Source organism: Mastomys coucha, unplaced genomic scaffold, assembly GCF_008632895.1.
Source record: "Mastomys coucha isolate ucsf_1 unplaced genomic scaffold, UCSF_Mcou_1 pScaffold23, whole genome shotgun sequence".
In the NCBI taxonomy this organism is placed as follows: Eukaryota; Metazoa; Chordata; class Mammalia; order Rodentia; family Muridae; genus Mastomys; species Mastomys coucha.
In genome coordinates this window covers 105339189-105348491 of record NW_022196906.1, presented here as the reverse complement: position 1 = coordinate 105348491, position 9303 = coordinate 105339189, and the positions used below count along the sequence as shown (strand labels likewise).

The 9303-nt window shown below is 46.6% G+C and overlaps 1 long non-coding RNA gene across 2 annotated transcripts; it reads left to right on the top strand.

Annotated features, from left to right (window-relative positions):
- The first annotated feature begins 2779 nt into the window (after positions 1–2779).
- Positions 2780–9275, top strand: LOC116072595. Of its 2 annotated transcripts, none has more exons than XR_004111517.1 (3): positions 2780–3008; positions 6474–6619; positions 9122–9275. It is a non-coding gene; the product is annotated as an uncharacterized LOC116072595 (long non-coding RNA). The 2 variants fall into 2 exon arrangements; XR_004111516.1 differs by having other exon boundaries at positions 2780–3276.
- The last annotated feature ends 28 nt before the right edge of the window (positions 9276–9303 follow it).

The following is a 9303-nucleotide window of genomic DNA, read 5'->3' as shown; positions in this document are numbered from 1 at the left end:
AAGAGGCAAGATGCAAAAAGAAATCAAAGACTCGGAAAGAACGTGACATGAAATATTCATAACTGCAGTTTCAACCGTGTTCTACCTGTTCTCTGACCTAAGGGACCATTGATGCTAGATGAAGTCTAATATATCTGCCTGGAATATCACTCCGTTTTGGCCTCAGCAATGATGCTTCCTTTAGAGATCTCTCTCCAGGGGCTGCAGACTGAATATGCTCTCTCGATATTTGTATGTTGAAATGATTTTCTGTTTGCCGTAAGCCACTCTGTCTCCGCTGTTTTTTGTTATAGAAGCCAGCAGGCGTTGTTCAGCTCTCAATAAAGCAAACTCAACGTCTCCTTCCCTTGCCCAAGGAGAATGTATAGGTGTTAGGCTAAGAATCCATCTTCGGAAAGTGACAAAGCAATACCCTGGGGATTTATCTGTGCTGGCTCATAAACAGTTGCTATGGCAACAACAAAACAACAGCCGCTGTTACCAAATGTGTACATCTCGGCAGGCTTTTCCAGACCTGTTTGTACTGCACACGCTCCCCAAAATGATGCAGGGACTCAGTGTGTGAGGTGTGGAAGAAGGAAAAGGAGGTGAACTAGAGACTTTTGAGTAAGACACAAGCAATGTAAAATGATGAACTTTCATGTGAAAGTAACAAATTAAAGGGGCCGGAGATGCAGCTCAGCATCACGGGCACTGCTCTTGCAGAGGCTCCTAGCTCAGCATCCAGTACCTAGTCAGACAGCTTACAACAGCCTGCAACTCCAGCTCCAATGGATCTTTTGTCCTTTTCTGACCTCCATGGGCACCCAAACACACTCAGTACATGTGAGTAAGCCTCTGTGTGTGTGCGTGCGCACGCACTCACAGATAAAAATAAAAATAAGTTTTAATTTTTAAAATTTGAAAGCTTAGTGTGTTTAAGGAACACCGTGCACTAGCCGGCATGAACTCCTGACTTGGAGCTGTCCTTCTGAGTTTTGACATTTCCACTATGTTCCCTCAACTACCACCACCGATATTTGGTAAAGAGAAAAAAACCATCTGAGCTGAGGGTGCTGACGTGAATCTAAACATCCGTTTAGACTCGTTGGGAAGCTGCATTCCAGTGGGAGAAAGCAGACAATGAGGAAGGAACCAAAGGTTGGCATGGTAGCCCATGTCTGTAATCCCAGGACTTAGAAGCCCTAAGGGAGATAATTGCTGCTTGAAGCCATCCTGGGCTATGAAGTGAGACCATCCAGAGCTGCATAGGAAGGCCTGTCTCAACTCAACAAGAAGGGGCTGAAGAGATGCCTCAGCTGGACAAGCATGAAGACCTGAACTAAGATCCCCAGCATCCACATAGAAAGCACAGCAGTGCACATCTGTAACCTAGACACATTGAATCAGATCCATATAGCTCATTGGCCAGCCAGTCTAGCCAATCAGTGAGCTCCAGGTTCAGTAATGACCCTGTCTCAAAAAAAATAAGAAGACAATTATACTAGCCATGTCTGTAAGCATAACAGAGTATCGTTAATTGTTAGGGATTGGTGCTTGCCCATGGGATGGGTCTCAAGTTGGGCCAGTTATTAGTTGGCCATTCCCTCAGTCTCTGCTCCATCTTTGTCTCTGCATTTCTTGTAGGCAGGACAAATTTGGGGTCGAAGGTTTTATGGGATTGGTGTCCTTATCCCTCCCTCCACTGGGAGTCCTGCCAGGCTACAGGAGATGGCCACTTCAGGTTCCATATGCCCTACTGCTAGGAATCTCAGCTAGAGTTGCCACCATAGACTCCCTAGAGCCTCCCCGATCCCAGGTCTCTGGCACATCCTAGAGATGCCCCACTCCTGACACGGATTTAGACTCACCCCCCCTCCCAGCCCTCTCTCACCAGTTCCAGCCCAGCATAGCTGTCCTCTGAGAGGCTCTCCACTCAACAGTGACAAAAACAGCTGCAGACACCGACAGCCAAACATTAGGTGGAGCTCAGGAAATCTTGTGGAAGAGATGGGAGAAGGATTGAGGGACCAGGAGGGGATAGAAACTCCACAGGAAGACCAACAGAGTAAACTAAGCTGGATTCTTGGGGGCTCCTAGAGACTGAACCACCAACTCAAGAGCTAGCATTGGCTGGACTTAGGCTCCCCACACATATGTAGCACATCTGCGGCGTGATCTTCATGTGGGTCCCCCAACAACTGGAGCTGGGACTGTCCCTAACTTTGTTGCCTGCCAATGGATCCTGTTCCCCTAACTGGGCTGTCTCATCTGGCCTCAATGGGAGAGGATGTGACTAGTCATGCAGTAACTTGATATTCCAGGGTGGGTTGGTATCCAGGATGGGGGGTATCCCCCTTCTCAGAGGAAAAGGGGAAGAGAGGATGGGGGAGGAGCCGGGGGTGCTGGGAGGAAGAGAGGCTGTGATTAGAATGTAAAGTGAATAAATAAGTTAATTAATGGAAAAATAAAAAGACAATATTGTCAACATTTGTCCTCCACAAGCATACATAAGCACTCATACACACCCTCACACACACACACACACACACACACACACACGCAAGCGCACACAAATTAAATAAAAATAATAAGCAAAGGAGCCAAAAGCAAGCCAGGGGTGCCAGGAAGAGTTTCAGTCCTGACTGGTCTCACAGGCTAGAGCTCACTAGGAAAGACAAGCAGAGTGGAGTCCTCGGTCCTGTCAGCAGGCCATTGTGACCAGTTGAACCTGGTTGCCAGGCAACACACCCATGTCACAGGCAAATCTGATAGAGAGCTTCCAACCAAGGTGGGCAAAGCTAATTTGTACCAAGTGGTAGAGCCCTCTCCCAAGGATGGTCTCATGTCTTAGGACCTTGAGGGAGAGAAAAGACAAGCTCATGGGAACAGGCCGCTTCAGTGGCCCTCACACCAGAACACAGAGGAAGCCAAGAATGAAACCTCACAACGTAGCCAAGGATGACCTTGAACTTCGGAACTGCCTGCCTCCACCTCGGAAAGGCCAAGATGCTGTGATAACATCCACTGTGAGCAACTGGTGATTCAATCCCAGGCTTTGTGCATCCTAGAGAGAGGCCCCACCTCCACCCCACCCCCTACTCCCCACCCCCCAGCCACTGAAATCTCTTTGGATCTCAACAATGTCAGGAGCACCAAGGATTAGCGACAGCTGAGTCTCCTGTGTCTTGTGTCCCTGCTCCTCTCCTGCTGGATCTGGCTGACAAACCCTTGGCATTCCATGTCTCCAGGAAGGCACAGTTCTGAATTCTGCCCATTCAGTTCTGGTGGTCTGAGGTGTGTCTCCTTGGCTTTGGTAGAGAACAATGTGTGAAGAACTTTTCGAAGTGTCTGCTTCAACCTGTGATCTGTCAGTCGTGTCCTGTGCCCTTCACTGTCCAATGCAGGCTGTATTTATTGGCTGCCTGGGTCAGGGCCAACAATTCTTTCTCTTCTTTCCTGAGAATTTTAGTTTTTTCTAGTGTGGGGTGGGGGTGGGGGCATGGTACATTTGTGCCATGAGTGCGAAGGGGCATCAGAGGACTTTGCTTGACACATGGTCTCTTGTTCACCATTACATAGGCTAGGCTAGCTGGCCCTTGAGCTTCTGGGAGTTCTCTGGTTTTTACCTCCTGTCTTACTGTAGGAAAGTGTCACTACAGGTACACACTACCATACCCTTCTTTATATAGCTTGTAAGGAATTGAGCTCAAGCATCACGGGCACTTTGCCTATTGAGATGAAACTCCAGCTCCCATGAATTTTAGGTCTCGTGTCATGTGACACCAGCCTTGGGTCCCTGTGTAGAGAGGACGGTCTATCTCTGCTGGCTGCTCACATAAACACATGAGAGCAGAAGAGAGGCAGTTTGTTAGAAAATATTTGGAAAGATCTTAGAGAAAACAGGGCAGCCAAGAGCAGTTTTTCTCCCAGTAACTCATTCTGAGGGCCAAAAGTCTTCTAGAAAGGTGACATATCTTGGCCTTTTTGTGACTCTGCAGAGTCCAGACACTAATAAGGGTTGGTGGCGCACAACCCTCACAACTTTTATATCCTACAAAGCAGAAGTAAAACAGTCCTTGAAGTCATCTGAGTGGTCCAGAAAGTTCTAGTCTTTGACAGTGCCGTAATGAATAGCAATGAGGTCCCTCAAAGAATTAAAAAAAAAAAAACCTGTGTGATCTAGCAATCCTGCTTCTGGGTAGATACTCAAAGAAAATGACATCAGTATGTCACAGGCATTGACACACTCGTACCTACTGCCACAGTAGCCATAACTCACACACACACACACACACACATTCAAAATGTAAAAAAAATGTCTGTCTACCACTAGATAAATACATAAGAAAAATGTGGCAAATAGCATGCATAATGGTACATTATGCAGCCTTAGAAACCATCCTTGTGATATTAATTTCCAGAAGCATTTATGGAGATGGCAGCAGATCCTGAAAGGGATGTGATGTGCTTCTTGGTTTGAGCCTGACACAGCTTAGAGCCTCCCACACACAGACGAGGACCCAAAGCCTGGATTTCCCAGGAAACCAGTTTGCTCAAGCTGCCTCTACTTGAAGCTCAGGTTGACACATGCATGGCTAAAGATTTCCCAGACTTGAGTGGGGAAAGACCTGGAGGCCAGCTCTTTCCTCCTGATTGGCCGCTTCTCGTTATCTCAGTAGAGTACCCTCCATATGCATCCCTCTCAGCTCTGCCCTGGGTGCCCTGGTCCCCCAGGAATTGTGCCATCTGGCTGGGCAGGGCAGGGGAGCAGAGAGGAATAAGGAACAAATGAGACAGCAATCCTCAAGCATTATGACAATCTTTCATGTTCTCACTCAAGTGCACACTCTTGGCCCTGATCCCGTGTGAAGCTGTGAACGAAAATGTATCTCATCTAGATGAGAAAATGTGTCTCAAATCTCAAATAGTGACTGTTCAACCCCCAGCCCTCTGTCGAACGTGCGGACATGATGAACATCAGATGCTCGGCTCCCAGCCCTTCCCCTTTTCACCCTGCCTCTGCCCCTTAGGACCAGCTGTAACTTCCTTTGGAAGTCTTTGGAGCAGGTCCAAGGACCCTGAGACTTATTGCACAAATGTCCTCAGGATCTCTTACTACTTTTGAAAATAGACTTCAACAAATATTCATTGTGAGCCAGCTTATAGCTTAACATGGGGTCAGACAGCCAGGAGCTGGCTATGGGGACTCCAGCAATAAGGGGGATGTTCTCGATTTTGTAGCTGTGTTGTCCGGCATGTGACCACAGACACATGCCTCCAAGAGCACTTCATGTTCTGGTTAATGCAAAAGGGAAACAAGGTTGTCCATTTGATTTACTTTCCATCTATGTTGCTGCAAATTCAGAGCTACTGCTGGTTTGGCTAGTTCGGGGCAGGAAGAAGCAAGCCAGACTCTAGTACCCTATTCTTCCTTCTGCCTTCCACTGCAAAGTCCTACAACAGAGACCTGGGGGCTCTGAGGCTGAAATGGCCAAGCATGATCCCCGGAGCAGAAAGGTGAATTCGCCGCTGGGAATTGGGACAGGCCTCTTGGAGTTGAGTGCCCAGCAGGGGAGCATTAAAGGAAAGACAGGACGCTGTGGGCAGATAGAGACTTCAGCAGGGGCAGGGGTCACCGGACAGACACTGCTCTGTAGTCACAGAAGCCTCAGGAGTTCCCTCAACTCAGGGAAAACTAGGTCTTTGGCCATAAGCATGGGAAAAAGTACTTTAGGACAAGACAATTCAAAACAGGGTTGGAGTTTACTAAAAGTACAAAGACACTTAGGAAAAAAAGATTGCACACACAAGTGTGTGTGTGTATATATATATATATATACACTTATCAAAGAAGAATTGCATCTTAATGTCATAGGGTAAGCCATTTGTACCATCTTGGTGGCTCTCAGGTCATACCTCAGACTCTCACATGGTGTTAAGAATCCCACACACACACACATCTCTCTCATAAGTGATGGTATAAGCAAATCTTGGATGGGATTATAACCTGAGAGAAAACTAAGTTTGCACAAAGAAGTGAAGACATGTCTATTTAGTGTAGCAAGAAGTGGAAACCCAGAAAAGCTTAAGTTTAGGGTTAGCAAAGAAGGGTTTCAGCTGGCATTGTTAAAGTTGTGCTGAGATTCTTTCTCTTTAAAACTGACATTTTTGTTTTTGAATATATTTATTTTGTTTTAAGTGTAGGGGTGTTTTTGCCCGTAGGCATGTCCATGCAGAATATGCATTGCCCACAGAGGCCATAAGAAGGCATCAGAACCTCGAGAACTAAAGTTATGGAGGGCTAAGAGCCACCGTATGGGTCCTCGGAACTGAACCCCAGTCCTCCACAAGAGCAATAGATGCTCTCAACCACTGAGACATCTCTCCAGCATCTACGTTTGACTTCTTGAGTCTTAGCAGATGGTGTGATTTTAATGTGCCCGTGGGGGCTTCTTCTGAGTCTCACCCTCAGGTAACTTTCCACTTCCTAGACACATTGACACTCCTCCAAGACCAACTGCTGTAGCATCAGGCTGCTTGGTCAGAGTTGAGGCAAACCGAAGGATTGAGTCAAGATGCAGAACAGGACTGTCAGCATCAACGGCAGGACAACATTGGACTGAAATCCCTGGGACAGGTGAGAGTTCTCTGCCTGCTTCCTTCATACACACACACACACACACACACACACACACACACACACTGGGTGTGTGGTGGTGGTCTCTCCTTAGTGGGTTCAAGGAAGCATGTTGTACTTGTCCCTTAGTCTATATGCCTGATGACTTCTTGGAATTGATTTTTCTGGTATGATTTTAATATGCCCATGAGCATATAATCAATCCACCTTGGCAAATGTACAGGGTGGCACCTGTTTACTTTCAGTAGTAGGTGATCTATCAGCCCGTGCCTTGTGGTAGTGGAAGCCAGGCGGTAACCTCTGGAAATGGCACATGAGTGTTTTGCAAATGGAGCTCCTTACGGCGAGGCCCATGGAGAGCCCTGTCCACTCAGCCCGGACCTGTGGAAACTATCGCAGAGCCCTGCACCGATCCTAGGGGGCACATGGGCTTCGCGCTCTCTTGGTTTTTGCTAAGTAACTCTTGTGGTAATTTTTAGTTTCACTTTGTTAGTCATGGTTATAGCTGAATTTATGATGAACCAGGAGTATTTTTCTCAAAACACAGAAACTAGTTCTCCCTGGCTGCTTCTAAGGTCATCTTGAGTAAGCAAGAGGAACTCACTGAGATTAATGATTCTTGCTTACTTAACTGTCCTAAAAAAGAAATAATTGTCAAGAAGTTAGGAGATAGTTTCTTAAAAGGTGACATTAAGAACTTATAGAACATATAAGGAAGAAATAAAGGACGTAAAAGGTCAGACATCACTCCAGTGCCAGAAAATCAACTAGGAGGTATCTAAATCTCCTATTACCCTTGGAGGTTACAAAAAAAAAAAAGTAGAGACTGACAGAAAGAATAGAAACTTCGTCCCAACAGTTAAGAGCCAGGTATTAATCATTGCCCTTTGCAGGATGTATAAAGAATAGGACCACAACTATTGCTCACACAAAAATGGTATGTGGGCCATAGAAATTAGACTTGCACCTGGAAAATATTGTTGTAGGTAGACTATCATACTCTCTGATGACCACAAAACTATGAAAGTATCACACTGTTAAAAAAGACTGGCCATAGAGGTTGGTCTTTCAGTTCTGTAACCGCATGCCTGCCACCAGCCTAGGCACAGGACAAAGAAGTGCCTGGCTAGGCATAATCACTTGGCTTACAATATAATACTTATGCTCAGATAGGAAGTTAAGGTACATTGATGCCTTGATATGAGATAAAGGCCAATTAATGGCGATATGGGAGTGGGGAACAGGAAGAGAAACAAAATGGCTAATGATTCTTGGGAAATGACTCAAGAGAAAAGAATTGAAACTGCTGTGCTTGAATGCTTTGGAACCTGTGTAAATAACAACGGCTTGAGCTACTCAGGGCCATTTATTAAAAAGACAAAGGTGATCAGATTCTTCAATCTTCACCGACTTCACACATCCTGCCGGAGCTGGACTCTGACACTATGTGGGTGTGCCACATAGACAGTGCTGTTTGTAAGGCCCCTGGGGAGCAGAATCAAGATTCAAAGTGAAGTCAAATGCTGCTCGATGGAGGGAGTCTCTCAAGGCAAGGCACCGCCTGAGATCAAAGTTTCACACAAGATGGAGTAACTTAGGGTAGTCTGTAGCCAGGTGGCAACATGGGAGATGTTGCTTCACCCTGACACTTGCTAAATGAGGCCCTGGTTCTTGATACTAGGGCAACTGTTAGAGCAGTAAGGCCCCTATCCTTCCCCTCATGCCAAGGACAGGCATCCCACCCAACAATGAGCAGAGTGTCCCTCTCCCTGCATGACCCTCCCACACACACCCACTCCCGTCAGCACCAAGATGACAAACGGATTTTTAGATCCCTTCACGTTGCCTGCTCCCACTTCTCTTTTTAAAATATCTCCAGTAGCGAGGGTAGACGAAACAGAGTTCGTTCCTTGGCCAAGGCTGCTTTTCAGAAACATTCCCAGACACTGGTTCATTTGACTAATCTACAGTGGCTTTAATTCCATCTGGACACCCTCGGGCAGCCTGAATATATATTTTTTAAACTTTGAAAATAGTGCAAAAAATGGAACAGAATGGGCAAGAAATTCACTTATATGCACCCTCTCCTCCTGCATGCTCCATTTCCCTCACATGCATGCACAGAAACACAGAAACAGACAGACAGACAGACAGGCAGGCAGGCAGGCAGGCAGGCAGGCAGGCAGGCAGGCAGGCAGACTATAAGTATTGTGCCTACTCTACAGCTTTGTCCAGGAGCCATGTTCTGTCTCAGGTGCCATGTGTCCTGTCGGAAATATAAAATAGTCTATATTCTAAAAGGACCTAACTTTGCTCTAAAGTGTTTGCATGATAGGTTGTAGGGAGTTGCTGGAGAGACGCCTCAGCGGTTTAAGAACATGGCTCCTAACATGGGCCTGCTCGGTCTTCTTCCCGTCGTGGCTTGGCCATGGCAAGGGAAGGGAAATAGACTGGAAACCAACATGCCCTACTTATGTGTAACAAAGACTATTCATCCTCCAGGCCCTACGCAGAGCCTCCAGAAGGTGCATCTGGGTGGTGGCTTTCTGCAGAGTGGGCAGAGATCTTCGTGGACGCCTCCGGAAACTCCAGAATTATTTGTGTTCTCTTCCCCCCTTCCCACTCCCCAGCCATAAAAAATGATGACTCCCAAAAATCACAGACTGACCTACATATTTTCCTGA